We start from the raw sequence: 17,112 nt of genomic DNA, 5'->3' as shown, positions 1-17,112 counted from the left end.
ACAAGAACTCAAAACAGTTAGAAACATGGTTTTGCCTGAAAAATCTGCATTTTCCAAGAGAAATCTGTCTGGGAAAATCTACTGTGGCCACCAGCTCTGTGGCTCCTCCATGTTGCAGGAGTTGATGGGAGGTGCACAGGCAGAGGGGCGGAGGTTTGGTGGGTTGTTACGACTATTGTGAGAAGGGGGGACGAAAGAAGGACATGGAACACACCAAGTACCATTGATATGGTCTGATCCTAAACCTCGATTGAATCCATACACCTTAAAAAGTCAGTGCACCAACCAGCACTAATGGACATGTGTCACATGTATAAGTTATTGGGGAGAAAATAAAAAATAAAACACAAATTGAGATGGAGAAAAGAAGAAAATCAAGAGCAGAGCAGCAAGAACAAATAAAGAAAGAAACATTTACAAATAAAATGATCAGAACTCAAATTAACTTAAAAACTACAACAATAATTATGAACATATATTAATAATAATACTAATAATGAAGCCAGGGATGGAGCTGGCTGTGCAGTGAGAGGCTCTTATTCTCATACAGTACACAAAATGTCTTCCTACGACTGCAATACCAGAAGCTTCATTATACTGGAACCAACAAATCAGCTGAACTGGATTTTATTGAGCCTCTGTGACGAGTCACCGAGGTGGCGGCGTCGACTCTCTCGGGGGTTTGGACCGAGGTGGCGGCGTCGACGCGCCCCGGAACAGGAGCAGGTGGAATGGTGGTTGACCCAGACCTCTGGACCGGGCCTGGGAAAACAGGGACAGGACAAACAGGGACAGGACAGGTGCTGACTGGGCCAGAGGCAGGAGCTGGGACAAGGATAGGAGCACGAACTGGAGAAGCGGGTTCAGAGGCAGGTGCAGGGCAAGTGAGCGCAGGTACAGAAACTGGACCGGGGACCGAACTGGAGGTGGAGGCGCCCCGCGCAGAGATAGGAACTGGGGAAGAGGGAATATTACCCAACCCAGGAATGAGGTCAGGCCCCGAGGGACCCACAACATGGACAGGTGAGGGGATCTGGGCCCCCTTTTCCCGTAGCCAAGGCCGGGACAGAATAAAGTCCTCCATTCGCCAAACAATTGCTCGGCTGGTAGCAGGGTCATGGAGGGAGGGCTTCATCTTGGCCTGGAGTACAGTCAGTAGCTCGTCAATTACTTTGAACCCTGCCCTCTCCCTAGCTTCCTGGGCTGACATAGCCAGAGTGCTAGATTTTGAGGTGGTGCTAGAGAGAAGTTCCTGGCTGGGGGGTTTGGAGGGGCTGGCGTGCCGGGCCCGTCGACGTCCTGCAGAGCGTCTTTTGCACACAGAGGGTCCGACCATCAGTGGCTCTGTGCCAAACTGGTCAGATTTGCTTGGGACGGAGTGGGGGAGAATGTCGACTGGACATGAAGCCAGCCCTGAAAATAAGAGCTGACCCTTCAGGTCTTAGTAGAGTCGGCTCTACTGGAGACAGAACTGGAACAGGTGGGCAGCAGGCCGGCCTAAGGGCAGGCGGTGCTGTGACAGACTCAGGGGTAGAGTCAGGGACAGAGGGGGCCCCGTCAGCTGGCCCAGAAATACCCTCAGGAATAGGGACAGACTGAGGGGAGTCAGGGACAAGTGATTTGGTCTGAGGTTTGGTGATCCTCCTACGCCTGAGGCCCTTGAAATAATAAGGATCAATGTACCTAACCGAATAACGAGGACTGGGGTCTTCAAAAAAGTAATCTTGAGAGTCTGATTGCTCCCTAACCTGAAGCCATAACTCATTTGCCTCAGACAGATTCATTGTTTGCCCCCTACACGTCTCAGGGTCCAATTTCTGGCCAGATCCTACTGTCAGGGTTTTGGTTAAGGGAGTACCCAAGTGAAGAGACTGTGAGAGGGATTGCAAATAACGAGGGGCTTTATTGACAGATGTAAATAGTTTACAGAAGTCGCTCCTAACAGGAGGATACTAGGAACCGGATACAGAACAAAGAAAACTCAGACTAACCAAAAGGACCAGAACATGAGGGGGATTAACTTAATAGATAATAAGATGGTAACTTAGGACAACAGGCTCAGGAAACAATAAGACTCAGATAAACATAAAAACTAATAACAGGTAAGTACACGGAGGGGGACTAAGGAAAACTGATAAACAGAGGGTAACCAGATAAATAAGGCGCAGACAAACAAAAGTCACTACACAGGTAAACAAACGAGGAAGTCTAAGGAAACTTCTTCTTCTTTTCCTTTCGGCTGCTCCCTTTCAGGGGTCGCCACAGCGAATCATGTGCCTCCATCTAACTCTGTCCTCTGCATCCTCTTCACTCACACCAACTAACTTCATGTCCTCCCTCACTACATCCATAAATCTCCTCTTTGGTCTTCCTCTAGACCTCCTGCCTGGCAGCTCCAACCTCAGCATCCTTCTACCGATATATTCACAGTTTCTCCTCTGAACATGTCCAAACCACCTCAATCTGGCCTCTCTGACTTTATCTCCAAAACATCTAACATGAGCTGTCCCTCTGATGTACTCATTCCTGATCCTGTCCATCCTCGTCACTCCCAAAGAGAACCTCAACATCTTAAGCTCTGCAACCTCCAGCTCTGCCTCCTGTCTTTTCTTCAGTGCAACAGTCTCTAAGCCGAACAACATTGCTGGTCTCACCACCGTCTTGAACACCTTTACTTTCATTCTCGCTGATACTCTTTTATCACACAACACACCTGACACTTTTCTCCACCCGTTCCAACCTGCCTGCACTCGCCTCTTCACCTCTTTTCCACACTCACCGTTGCTCTGAACCGTTGACCCTAAATACTTAAAGTCCTGCACCTTCTTCACCTCTGCTCCCTGTAACCTCACCGTTCCACCTGGGTCCCTCTCATTCACACACATGTATTCTGTCTTGCTGCGGCTAAGCTTCATTCCTCTGTTTTCCAGAGCAGACCTCCACTTCTCTAGATTTTCCTCCACCTGCTCCCTGCTCTCACTACAAATAACAATGTCATCTGCAAACATCATAGTCCAGGGAGATTCTTGTCTAACCTCATCTGTCAGTCTGTCCATCACCAGAGCAAACAAGAAGGGGCTCAAAGCCGATCCTTGATGCAGACCCACCTCCACCTTGAACTCCTCTGTCACACCTACAGCACACCTCACCACTGTCTTACAGCTCTCATACATGTCCTGCACCACTCTAACATACTTCTCTGTCACTCCAGACGTCCTCATACAATACCACAGCTCCTCTCTCGGCACCCTGTCATACTCTTTCTTTAAATCTACGAAGACACATTGCAACTCCCTATGACCTTCTCTGTACTTCTCCATCAGCATCCTCAAAGCAAATACTGCATCTGTTGTACTCTTTCTAGGCATGAAACCATATTGCTGCTCACAAATGTTCACCTCTGCCCTTAGCTGAGCTTCCACTACTCTTTCCCACAACTTCATTGTGTGACTCATCAGCTTTATTCCTCTGTAGTTGCCACAGCTCTGCACATCTCCCTTGTTCTTAAAAATTGGTACCAGTACACTTTTCCTCCAGTCCTCAGCATCCTCTCACTCTCCAAGATCTTGTTAAACAAACTAGTCAAAAACTCTACTGCCACCTCTCCTAGACACTTCCATACCTCCACAGGTTTGTCATCAGGACCAACTGCCTTTCCGCTCTTCATCCTCTTCAACGTCCTCCTCACTTCACTCTTACTAATCTTTGCTACTTCCTGCTCCACACCAGTCACCTCTTCTACTCTTCGTTCCCTTTCATTTTCTTCATTCATCAACTTTTCAAAGTTCTCCTACCATCTTCCCATCACACTCCTGGCACCTGTCAATACATTTCCATCCTTATCTTTAATCACACTAACCTGCTTCACATCCTTCCCATCTCTATCTCTTTGTCTGGCCAACCTGTACAAATCCACCTCTCCCTCTTTAGTGTCCAACCTAACATACAAGTCCTCATATGCTCTTTGTTTGGCCTTTGCCACCTCTATCTTCACCTTACGCTGTATCTCCCTGTACTCCTGTCTACTCTTTTCAGTCCTCTCAGTGTCCCACTTCTTCTTAGCTAACCTCTTTCTCTGTATACACTCCTGAACTTCCTCGTTCCACCACCAAGTCTCCTTGTCCGCTTTCCTCTTTCCAGATGACACACCGAGTACCCTCCTACCTGTCTCCCTGATCAAATTAGCTGTAGTAGTCCAGTCATCTGGAAGCACCTCCAAACTACCCAGAGTCTGTCTCAGCTCCTCCCTGAAAACTAAACGACATTCTTCCTTTTTCAACTTCCACCACTTCGTCCTCTGCTCTGCCTTAGTCCTCCTTATCTTCCTCACCACCAGCATCATTTTACACACCACCATCCTGTGTTGTCTCGCTACACTCTCCCCTACCAATGCTTTACAGTCACTGATCTCTTTCAGATTACAACGTCTACACAAGATGTAGTCTACCTGAGTGCTTCTCCCTCCGCTCTTGTACGTCACCCTATGTTCCTGCCTCTTCTGAAAGAAAGTGTTTACTACAGCCATTTCCATCCTCTTTGCAAAGTCAACCACCATCTGACCTTCTGCGTTCCTGTCCTGAACACCAAACCTGCCCATAACAGTCTCATCACCTCTGTTCCCTTCACCTACATGCCCATTGAAATCTGCACCAATGACAACTCTCTCACCTCTGGAGATGCTCTGCATCACTTCATCTAACTCACTCCAGAATTTCTCCTTCTCTTCTAACTCACATCCTACCTGTGGGGCATAACCACTCACAACATTGAACATCACCCCTTCAACTTCCAGCTTCAGACTCATCAACCTGTCTGATACTCTTTTCACCTCTAGAACATTCCTCACAAAATCATCTTTCAATATAACTCCTACTCCATTTCTCTTCCTATCTGACCCATGGTAAAACAACTTAAACCCTGCTCCTAAGCTTCTAGCCTTGCTACCTTTCCACCTGGTCTCCTGGACACACAGTATGTCCACCTTCCTTCTCTGCATCATGTCGATCAACTCCCTAGCCTTCCCTGTCATAGTACCAACATTCAAAGTCCCTACTGTCAGTCCTACATTCTTAGCTTTCCTCTTCTCTCTCTGCCTACGAACACACCTTCCTCCTCTTCTTCTTCGTCTTCGACCAACAGTAGTCCAATTTCCACCGGTACCCAGTAGGTCAACAGCACCGGTGGTGGTCGTTGTTAACCCGGGCCCCGACCGATCCGGTATGGAAGTCTTTGTCACGATTCGCATGTTTGATTTGGCATGTGTTTTACGTCGGATGCCCTTCCTGCCACAACCCTCTGCATTTATCCAGACTTGGGACTGGCACAAGAAGACACTGGCTTGTGCCCCCTTGCGGTTGCATTACACTATCTATATACTAATACATAGTACTATATGTATATGAAGTGCTGAGGCTACTTGTATAAAAAAAGGATGAACAAAACTGGTCGAAATGTCTTTAGAAATCCATAGTTTAATCCAATGGCTATTTGCAATTGAATTTTGCATAACATGAATTTTTTAACACCCTGTAGTCTTTTAGACAATATTAATAAAAGTACATAGACATGAGGTATTTAGTTCATGATCATCATTATTAATATTTTATCATTTAGTTGTTGTTGCTGTTAAAACAAGTGAACTGTTACACTGAGAATGATGCACAAGACCAAAAACAGCAGTTGGAAGTTGACAGATCAGAGAATAAATGTGAATATACTGTAGTTATTTAATGTTACGTTAGCACTAGCTGTAGATTTGAAATGAATTCACTCTGCTCTCCCTGCTTCACTGTGGTCATCTGTCATTAGTTCTTATCAAATTATAATTAATAAAAGTCTGCAAAACTGATTTGATTATGGATTAGTTAGAAGGGTCAGCGTCCATCAACATCTCTTTTTCTGTGAATTTGACTTCACAGGAGGCTTCAACAGAACCTGTTTACAGTAAGATCTTGGAGCATATAGCAAAAGTTTTTAAAAGGTAACAAACTGTTCAGATTGATGGTTGCATTTCTCTTTGTAATGAACATGGGACAATGTTTTTCTTCTTCACACTGTGTTGAATGGTGGTGATGATGGTGATGTGTTACTGTAAGAAAACTGGAACAGTCTGTCGGTGCACGTGGAGGCTTCTAAGTTGTACCTATTCTTGCTACAATAACCGACTAGGCGAAATAGTGAGAAACAAAAGAGGAAGACAAGACAAGATGCAGGTGATCGAAGGAAAAAAAAAAGTTTAACTTCAAATCAGACCCAGCACACTGGTGGAAAAACATTAATAACAACACTGGTGAGATTGAAATACAAACTAATGACAGTGAACTGAGGCAGGTGACACAAATACCAACTAACCGTCATTCTAAATTCAGAATTAAAAAAAAAACATTTTGGTTCATGACAATGATCATCTGTAATATTAATATTGATTAGACTGAATTATCATGTTTCAGTGACATAAACAGAATCTACATTCTAGTTTAACACATATTACGCTCAACTCAATTAGAAAAACATTGTTCTATTTTTTGTAATGTAACACACAAAAAATTAGATTTTCTATACCAACCATCTTAAATCCACCAAGAAAATTATAATAATTATTTGAGATTTGTTACTGAAAACAAAAACAAACAGATTTTATATTTCTGACTACAAAATATACCTGCTCTATAATATTGAATAAATCATCCTAAATATTGGTTCCTATACTACAGTATATTAACTGATTTCCCCGTCTGTGTGAAGGGAGAATATCCTAAATCACGTGATTCTGAATCAACGTACAGCGTTTGTACAACTAGGATCCTGGATCGTGTAGTTTCTCACTTGATGTTAAAGGACTCTCTGAGACTCTCTGCTGCCTGTGTCTTGTGGGATCTTGTACCAAGCTTCAAGGATCTCAGCAGGTTCTGCTTTGTATGCTTCTGCAAAGTCCTTGTTGAACTTTGCCATCACATATTTCCAGTAGTCAGAAGCCTCAAGACTCACATCTGGAGGAATGTTCCAGTCTGGGAAAATGTCTTTGTACAGCTTGTATGGGTGACTTTCATAATTTGTAGCATCACATTGGAAACTTGCATCACTGATCACAGAGGATGAACATATGTCAGTAACAAGTTTTCTTGTCTTAACAAATGTGTATCCACCGAGACCCTGTGGTCGATGTAGTGAAGCCCAGTGCTCAGTGTGAGCTGCTCCTCCTGCCTCACAGGGTGATTTAAAGAATGGACACTGTTTACCACATTCAATCAGTTTGGTGAAAAGCTCATTTTGGGGCTTTACACTGAGATTTCTAAATTTCTTTTTAATGTTTGATTTTTTAAACTTCTCTTTAAGAGTTTGTGCCATGTCCTTCACAGACACTGTGAGCCAGTGAGCAAACTGTTCCTGGTCGGCCTTGTTCAGGATCATGAAAGCACCAAGAGCATCCTGGGAAATAACCAGTTTCTCACAAAGTTTTCTGCAGATATCTTCCACAAATGTTTTCAGGATATCACTGTTTTTTAATTTGGCCTCACTGACAGCATCAGTTATGCTGTTGATACTTGACTGAAGATGCTGATTCTGAAACTCGGACATCTTAGAACCATCTGAGAAGTGACTCAATATTTGGTCTAGTATTTGATTCTTTACAAACTGCTCATAGGAAGAAATGGAACCCAAATGTATCCTTTAAAAGCAGATCCTGTAGAAGTGAATACTGGAACCATATTCTTGTGCTGAACTGCTGCAGGGTCAGCATTTGTCCAATGATGTCAGGACCCAGTGAACGGTTGATAAAATCTTCAACTGCAGGCTTCAAGCATTGGTTGGTGAATTCTTCTGCCTTTTTCTGGCACTGGTCTCGTTCATGAAACACAGCTTTGAAATCAGCATGAAACTTCTCCTTGTTCTGGCTCAGACATGTGTAAGGATCATTCAGTTGTAGGAAATCTTCATACATTTGCTGAAAGTTTCTTGCTGCAAATCCACAGATGTGCTGTTTTAGAGAAACTTCAAACTTAATGTTTGTCTTAACATGTTTGTTTTGTAGCCTCTCATCAATTATAAGCAGGATCTCCTGGATGTAGGTGTCATGGTAGTTGTTTTTTCTTTCCATTTTTTCAGTTACAGCCTGTGTACAAGCATCTATGATGCTGTCAACCAATGTTTGTACCATCACTGTGTAATCTTGAAGCTTAAGCCACTTGCTGACTTGGCCGTAGATGCTGTCAGCTGTATATCTGAAAGGCGTTTCAATCTTCAATCTTGCAGACTCTTTTTACTAAACAATTCACATGCTTCACTCCCTTTGTGTGACAGGTTCTGTCTCAGGTAGAAAGACACAGTGGTAAAGACATGTGATGCCTTTTGTGCAGAAAAAGACAGTTTCCTCACTGTTCCATTCCACATCTTACCAAATTCTTTGTCCAGCTCTTTCTCTGTCATCTGGACTTTTTTCTTTCGACATTCATCAATCAGTGCACAAACTGCTTTTTCCATTTCTTTCGTGTGATTCACCTTGATTTGATCAACTTCTCTCATTCCCTGTTTGATCTCTGCTGCTGCTGTGAGCTGATTAAACACAGACTTCTCTATTTCTCGTCGAATGCTCTTTGCACTGTTTGAGAATTCCTCTCTGTATCCTTCAACCAGATAGACATGACCTTCTGTTTGCTTGAAATAATCTGTCAGATTGTTGAGAAGCTTTGTCTCCCATTCAGCCAGAAATGTGGAGGCTTCAGTTTTCAAACATCTCAGAAGTTCTCTAAGTTCAGATTTGGCCGATGTTGCAGCAACTGTACCAAAATTTGAAATTCTTGTTTTAGACTTTTCATCCACTCTCTAAACTCCATGACATTATTAGCAGATGACGCACAATTTCCCAGTAGTTGAATGATGTTTTTTTTGAGCTAATACACAGCTTTACTGTAGCCTGCATTGACTGGTGCCATTGGTGGGTTTCCATTCCAGAGTCCAGGAATGTACCAGTTCCCAGTGTCTGGGTTGTACTCCATCACATCAGTGAAGCTCTTGTAATCCTCTTTCTTTTCCATCTTGGCTGCTGCCTGAGTCATCTCATTTAGCTGTTGCAGGAGCAGTTTCCTGTCTCTCAAGTTCTTCTCATAGGCTGAAACATCAGACACATTCTGGTTGAACAAACTGACATTTAGGCTTTTTGCCGACCGCTTTCATCCTGAGAAAAGCGTGAACAACTATCTGTAGGATGTCCTTCATTTCTATTGAATTCTCCATTGCAATGTTGATGATGGTGATATCACTAGATCCAACTACAAATGTTGCAAGCTCATTGTCGTGCTCATGACTATCATCCAGCTGTGCAAGCTCTGGTGACTTTAAGCCCTCAGTGTCAATGATCACCATGAAGTCAGAGTTCAGTGCTTTTTTTAATGTGGTCATTGATTTTGAGGAGCAACATGAAGGCACCTCGAGTGCATCGACCACTGCTGACTGTAAACTGCATTCCAAACATGGTGTTGAGGAGAGTGGACTTTCCTGTGCTCTGAACTCCAAGAACTGTGACTACCAGTATCTTGTTCTTAGGAGACACCAGCTCATGGAGCTGAGAGAGAACGTCACTCACCCATCTGAGAGGTATGTTGGACGCGTCTCTGTCTACCAGCTCAAGGGGAAATCCATCAATCATCAATCCTGCACAGAGTTTGGGCAGATGCTCCAGCTGTTGACGTGATAGGTGTGTTTCTGGAAGGGAAAGAGAAGCTTCATACATTTGACCCATTTCACGAAAGAAGTGTTCAGTCCCCAGTGAGCTGTTGGAGAGTTGTCTGTCAATGTCTTTAATCTCCTCTTTATTCTCAGAATTGCATTTCTTCTTGTACTGCTCCCTGAGGCCAGACAGTTTGTCTCGAGACGGGTTATCGAGGTTCATTCGCATCCATTTGAGGAAGTAACACCTCTCTATTCCTGGACTTGATATTGCTTTGATAAAGCACATCATTGCATCTGACATGTAATAAGAGTTCTGTTTTTTCCTAAGTTCTCTCTTCTGTATATTAAGATCACTTTTGTATGTCTCAATATTTTTAAAGTCAACTTTCCGAAGCCGAAATTCTTCTTTTTCCAGGTTTGTCAGTTCTTTCCATATTTGACCTTGCAGAGGACGCTGAGCTTCTTTGTATGTAAGAATGTCTTGAATTTTTACAGTGATGCCATCTGCATTTTTCTTGGCATCCTGACACTCAGTATAGTCTTCATCAACCATGATTCCCAGTTCATGAGCAATGTCAGCCGTCTGCTCTATTCGCATCTTCATCCTTGTATTCTACACTATATCATTGACTGTTTCCCTCAAAATGTTGACAAATTCTGCCTCATTTTTCTTCTTACTCTTAAGATCTGTGCCTTGTGGTGCTGGCTGTTAAGCAGTTTGAACTCGGGTTCTAACTTGTCAAAAAACACAAAAACTGCTGCAGATTTCTGACACAGAAAAGAGTATTGTGTTTCAAATGAAGTAATGTCTCCATGAAGATTAGCTACAGCTACTGGTTCACTGAAAACATCCATGTTTTTGTTTCCACACGGAAGGGACCAAGTAATTTCAGTGAGCCCATTGGATATTTTTCTTGGACTGTCTCCACAGTCCATGTTACGATGAACAAATGTGTCATGATGCTGCTGAGAATTACTCAGAAGCTTGTTGAGGATCTCTGACTTGGAGAAAGAGCAGCACTCACCCAGTCTCTCAAAAGATATCATTGGAAGTTCTGAGAGAACAATTCTGTCCTCCATAAAGCCCTTGGACTCTGAGAGGGACTGAGGTCTGTACTTTTTAACAATGTCTCTCATGGCCCAGAGCATGAGTGTGCACTGTTGTGTGTCACAATTAGGAAGCAGCAGAGGAACAGAAAACTGACACATGGACATTTTGAGTGACATTTCCTGTTGTACAAAGCCATCAGAACACAGGAACAGATCAGTGATCAGGTCGAGGGGGTTTATGCCACCTTAGTTTGGACAGTCAAGCAGGTCATTCAATTCAAACTCTGTGATCTCTGATGTAACATCACATTTTTTTTTTATACTGATGAACATTTCACATTTCTAGCTGTGACATTAACCATCATCAGTGTCTTTAGAAAATACCATGGAAGATCTGAATTGCACTTGGCAGGTTCATCAGTGATGATCTTCTTATCAATCTGAAGTATTGAGCTCAGTGACAGCTTCTCTGTGTAGTTCTGCTTCAGCCCCAGATCCTCCAATAAGCTCTCCAGGTGTGTCTCTGTAGATATGGAAATACTTATTACCACTCAGTTAGGTTTTGTTATCATTTAAAATGCTATATGTAACTAAATGAACTGACACAAAGTTAATTCATCCATGTAGGCTGTGGCACAATTCTCAATGCTGTATCATGAACTGAGCTACAACCTTAAAAGTGTAATTGTCTTGTACACTAAAACCAAAATAATGTCAATGTCTTTTCATGGCAGGTGTCCTAATTAAATATTTAGCCACAGACATTGTTGGAAATGTTGTTTATACCTACAGTAATTTATTGGAATACATAGTTTTGTTGTATTTAAAGATATTGCAGACTGTTCAAATTTAAATAAACCACAAACATATTTAACCAGTTTACACTGTAGTTGGGACCTTTGCCCAACATTTTAATGTTAATGCTTCTCCTGTCCCAGTATACTGTAAAAACCCAGTTCCTAAAGCAGTATCTTCAGTGTAGGCAGTTCTGTGTATAATCATTGTCTCTGATGGTTTAACATGTATATGTCAGTCAAAGATCTCTATTATACTTCAAAGTAAGTGTATACATCTGTGTTTATTATAGAAATGTTTAGAAAGAGTTAAGCTTTGCACACAATTAACTACAAATCCCATTTCCAGAAATAATGAAAATATATAATAAACATACAAGCAAATTAACACATTTCATATTTTATTTATGTGACAAAAACACAAAGATTCTCAGTGTTTTCACTGACCATTTTGATTTTCTAAGTGCTACTTTCCTTTTAATTAAACTTGCTTTAGAACTACAAATACTAATTGGTGAAGTTTTGCAAATTGAAAATTTGCCCATTCTTGCTGCTGAACAGTCCATGGTCACTGTTGACTAAGTGTAAATCATGAAACAGACACAAAACCATAAACCTTGGTGACAGGAAAAGACTTTAATTTGGTATAAGTGATTTCATGGTGTTAAAGCCAAGTCTGGTTAAAATCTGATGGAAAAATATTTTATTCGCAAAATTAATAACTATGATAAAACCATAGTACCACAAAAAGGTAATGTTCATTCTAGTCATGACTATTCTGACATGAAGCAACACTCACGACTTCACAGGAGCTCTGATAAGGACTGTTTGACATCTTCTCATGTCTTCTTCTTCTCCTACTTTACCATTTCCTGGACCATGATTCCCCTTCTGTCTTATCAGCTCCCTGGACTGTATCCACTTCTGGATCACATCCTGTCCCTTGTAATTCGTCCCAGTTTTCCTCACCGTAGATTTTTCCATTGTGTATTAGACTGTCGCCCCTGGTCACTTCCTCCCTCACTTACTTTTTATTCTCCCCAGTTGCCCTCAGACTCTGTTTCACTCATCACCCATCTTCCTGATGTCGTTCATTAAGATTATTCTGAGTATTTAATCAATCTTTTGTCTTTAATCTCTTGTTCTTTGAGGAATGCACTGATTACCAAATAGTTGATTTGGCCGCAACTAAGGATTTATCATCTCTCTGAGGAATCTGGTGTGATTCATCAGCCTAGTAGTGGCTTACTTCAGTCTGTGACAGTTCTGACTTCATATGGACAGATAACAGGTTCCAAATGCAAGATTTAAAACAAGCCAAACCTTTTCTGTTCACTTTTAAATGAACTAAAGAGCATATCATCCACCTGGACATGGACCAGTTCAGCAGCCAGTTTATGAACTACCAAAAATACAGCTTTAAGTATCGAATTTCTACACAGGTCATCCGATAGCTCTTACACTAAAACTGTCAGTCCAGACTTTAAGTACATTTTGATTTTATTTTAAATTCATTGTGGTGGTGTACAGAGCAAAAATGATGAGCGCTGTGTCACTGTTCAAATACTTGTGACCTAACTGTATTTCCTCTTCTTGTCATGAATCTATTCTGTTTTATTAACATCAATGACTCTATTGTCCCCAACTGTCTCTCACATATGAATTGCTACAAAATTTTACCTCTGGCTCAAAGAAATGTAGCTATGCAGCAGAAATACTCCAGCTGAACCTGACCTCCTGTCATAATATTTGATATATTTTCATAATGTATTTACTTGTACAGACAGTGGTTACAGCAGGCTCGCTTCTTCTTCCATTCTTCAGTTGTACAGACACATGGAGGGAGTAACACATCCCTGGCTTCAGGTCGCTGAAGGTCAGACTGTTGGTGTTTGTTGTCAATTCCTGCACAATTTCTCCCTCATTGCAACAAGTCACAGTGTAACTCTCCACTTCACCAGGAGGAGCTTCCCACTGCAGAGACACTGACTCAGTGCTGACATGAGAGACTGTGACCTGCTCAGGAGGAACTGGCTCTGTGGGAATTGCACAGTGGTTTCACTTTAAACTGGAAAATTAGGTTTCATCTGTTTTTTTTCAGTTGTAAATTGTCAGGTGTAGTTAAAAATACAATGTAACTACAGCATGTTCTTGTTGCATATTATCAGCCACATAATTGAACCAACACCTTCATATGTTACTTTTGTCAAATTTACCTGTGAAGACAGATACAGTTCTGTACTCAGTCCCTGGTTGCAGTTTCCCAACCTTCACAGTGTTACAGTCCTCTGTAATAAAACTGCCTCTCTCTTTATTACTGTAGTAATGTAAATGCAGCTTACACCTAAGAGTGTAATCAGTGGGTGCAAGGCAAAGTGAAACAGTCTCACTGCCAGCATCGCTTGGTGAAGGTACATCTGTCAGAGAGAAGAGAAATACTTTTTATGGTTCACACAAGACGAGACATTTGTAGTCATTAGATATTTGTTCTAAATGAGGTTTAGAATTATGAACTCTAATTAAATAAAGGTTATTATAATAATTACATCAACACATACAGTCACCCTGTGGGGTTGGTGAAGTGCCCTCTCCTTGGTCAAAGCACAGCTTATTGAAGGAATCAGATGCATCAAAGAACTCCTTGATAAATAAGAAAGTATGGCATTTCAAATGCAATGAGTCAATATATTATTCCATCCAAATATTTGATAGAAAAGTCTATAAATAGCTTGTCATTTATTTTACTCCTCTTAAAGTTATAAAAACTGTTGACCTCATCATCTGAGTCATTCATAGTGGGTATTCACTACGTTTCCCTGATGATGTTAAAAGCAAAAGTGAAAAAACAACCCTGTCCTTAGGTGCTTTGTTCTGATGCAGACTGTCCATAACCTAACAGGTTCCACACTTTTGAGGTCTTATTAAAACAAATTGTGCCAACCTTTAGATAAGAGTTGGATGATTTTTACTAAAAGAACCTCCTTGATGAAATCCAAAGTCCTCAATCCAGATTTTCAAACATTTTAGACATTTGTCACCATACTTGGTCTCCATAATCTCAACAATCGGACCCTGCAGGGTCCAAGCCCCTTTACTTCCCTGGTTTCCCATGGGACCCCGTGAACGGAATTCAACACAGACGTCTATGTGTAAAGCTCCCGTTACACAAGCTTTATGACTATCGTGTGAAAGTCCCGAATCACTGAAACCTTTGGTGCCTTCATCCAACTTGGTTATTGACACTTATCCTCCCAAATCAACTAGGAGTCATTAGCCCACTCGGACTATGCATCAATGTCACTTATCCTCCCCAAATGACTACGAGTGGTTCGATTCTAACAGATTAGTCAACCAAGAATGGCAACCTGAGCTCAACAAAATTAACTTAGAAACTTCTTTACGACTCACCTGGTATCTGCATTGACCAGTGTTAATTTTGAGTACATAGATCTGGCAGCAGATAGCAGGGGGCAGTGTCCAGTCCTCCGTCTCTACGCCCAGTCTTTCAGCGGAGGTTGAGGCTGGATTTTGTTTTTTCTTCCAGGGTGGGTACTGACCATTGTCCACTGACTCGCCCGATGGCCACTCACAGATCCTGCCGACAACACCAAATTGTCATGGCAAAAAAATGACAATATCTGGTCCTAGATACCTCAAGTGTAATCAGTAAAGAAGCTTCAACATCCAGAATGTTTTTTAGGGTTTTATTATCTTGCAAGAGAGAAGAACATCAACAGAGCTTCAAGTCTCCATCCTATGCAGTTCTAAACTTCATACATCACACAATAGTTTTATAACCTTCTTTTGCTGGGCAGAACATTCTCCACCCTCAGGCTACTGCCCCCAGCCCTTTTCTCCTTTTATGGAAACCTTTTCCCTTTTCAGCGCTTTGATAAGCAGCTGTGATCATGGAGTGACTCTGGGTCACTGCAGTGTGGGATGGTCTGCTGTTAGATAATAACTGACCTTGGAGCAGTTCTTCAAACACTTCAAGACAACATATGTATATGAGACAAAGTGTGAACAACATACAATCTTTTGTCCCTTTACCTACTTCCTCTAGGTTCCATCCTCAGAAAGCAGGTTATTTTGTTTTATTGTAACATTGATGACAGTCCGATCTACATACTACTCGATTTAATCTTTTGTCATGTTTTGATGACATTAAGGGCTAGATGGTCCTAAGCTACTTAAAGTTTAATGAAAAGAAAACAGAAGTGATGGTGTTTAGTCCTAATGGTTTGGTTCCCCCCGGTAGACTTAGGCTCCTTGGCTCTGTATGAGAAAGTGACTGTTTCTAATTTGGGCTTTACGATGGACTGAGAGTTTAAATTGAATCACAAAATTAGTTCACTTCTTAAACCTAGATTGTTCCACCTTAGGCGGCTGGCAAAAGTAAAATCTTTTCTTGAACAGAAGAAGTTTGAATCAGTAATCTGTGCCTTCATCACATCTCAGCCAGATTACTGTAATGCCCTTTACTCTGGAGTTTGCCAGTCTTCCCTTGCATGTGTCCACTTGGTTCAGAAAGCTGCTGCTCATCTTCTGGCTTCTGCCCGTCCATCTTTAAGATCCTTTTATTTGTTTGGAAATCTTCAAATGGTCTCGCCCCACCTTACCTCACTGAGCTACTTTTTCCCTACACTCCTTCCTGGTGTCTCAGGTCAACTGAGCAGCTCCTCCTGGAGGTACCGAGGTCCAAGCGGAAGCCCGGAGGGGACAGAGCCTTTTTCCCCTTCATTGTGTTTTTAAGACTCATTTAAAAACCCATTTTTATTTCTTGGTATTGGACTATGTTTCTGTTCTCTTGTTTTTTTTGTTTGAATTTACTGTTTTTAGTGTTTTAATGGTTTTATTGTTAGATTTTATTGTTTCTAATTACTGTTTTTAAAGTGTTTTATTTGACTTTCTATGTTCAGCTCCGGTTGTGTTAAAGGGCTCTATGCATAAAGTTGAGTTGAGTTGAGGAAACAGCAACACCTGTTGAGTCATTTGAAGTCTGACTTTAACAAATCTGATGTCCACATTGTTTTCTCCAACACTAAGCATCTTCATCACATGAGTGAGTTTCTTGGAAAAAAACATCGACTTGCTGTTCACTTTCAGCTTTCAGCATTGGCTGAGTCACGACTGGAGAAATCCAGTATTTAAAATACTGAATGTTTCTAATTAAATCCAGTATTTTAAAATCTTCTGGTTTTAAAACACTGGATTTAATTTTTTTCTCCAGCCTTGACTCTCACCCTAATGCTGAAAGTTGAAAGCAATCAGGAAGTCAATGTTTATAACAAGAAGATGGGGCGGCTGTAGCTCAGTTCGTAAGACAGTGGCCTGACACTGACACCCTAACAGCCCATCCCCCTCCCCAGCTGTGCAGTGCCGGTCAAAGCCCGGTAAAAATTGGGAAGGATTGTGTCAGGAAAGGCATCCGGCAAAAAAAACTGTGCCAAATCAACATGCAGACAATGATCTGTTGTGGCGACACTAAACTCACGGGATAAGCCGAAAGGACAAAAAAATAAATAAAAATTTAAACCAGAAGATGGAAAGTCAAAACAGGTAAATGAGATTGTTTCAATTCCGAGTAACGCTCTCAGTG

The 17,112-nt window shown here is 41.7% G+C and overlaps 1 protein-coding gene and 1 pseudogene across 5 annotated transcripts in view; one reads left to right on the top strand and one right to left on the bottom strand.

Annotated features, from left to right (window-relative positions):
• LOC137124441 (NACHT, LRR and PYD domains-containing protein 12-like) overlaps positions 1–17,112 on the top strand; it is a 102,434-nt gene that overhangs the window by 17,362 nt on the left and 67,960 nt on the right. The window lies entirely within an intron of this gene.
• Positions 6,822–16,254, bottom strand: LOC137124543 (interferon-induced very large GTPase 1-like; annotated as a pseudogene).

This window comes from Channa argus, chromosome 3 (genome assembly GCF_033026475.1).
Source record: "Channa argus isolate prfri chromosome 3, Channa argus male v1.0, whole genome shotgun sequence".
Classification (NCBI taxonomy): Eukaryota; Metazoa; Chordata; class Actinopteri; order Anabantiformes; family Channidae; genus Channa; species Channa argus.
This window is presented reverse-complemented; position numbering and strand designations above follow the sequence as displayed.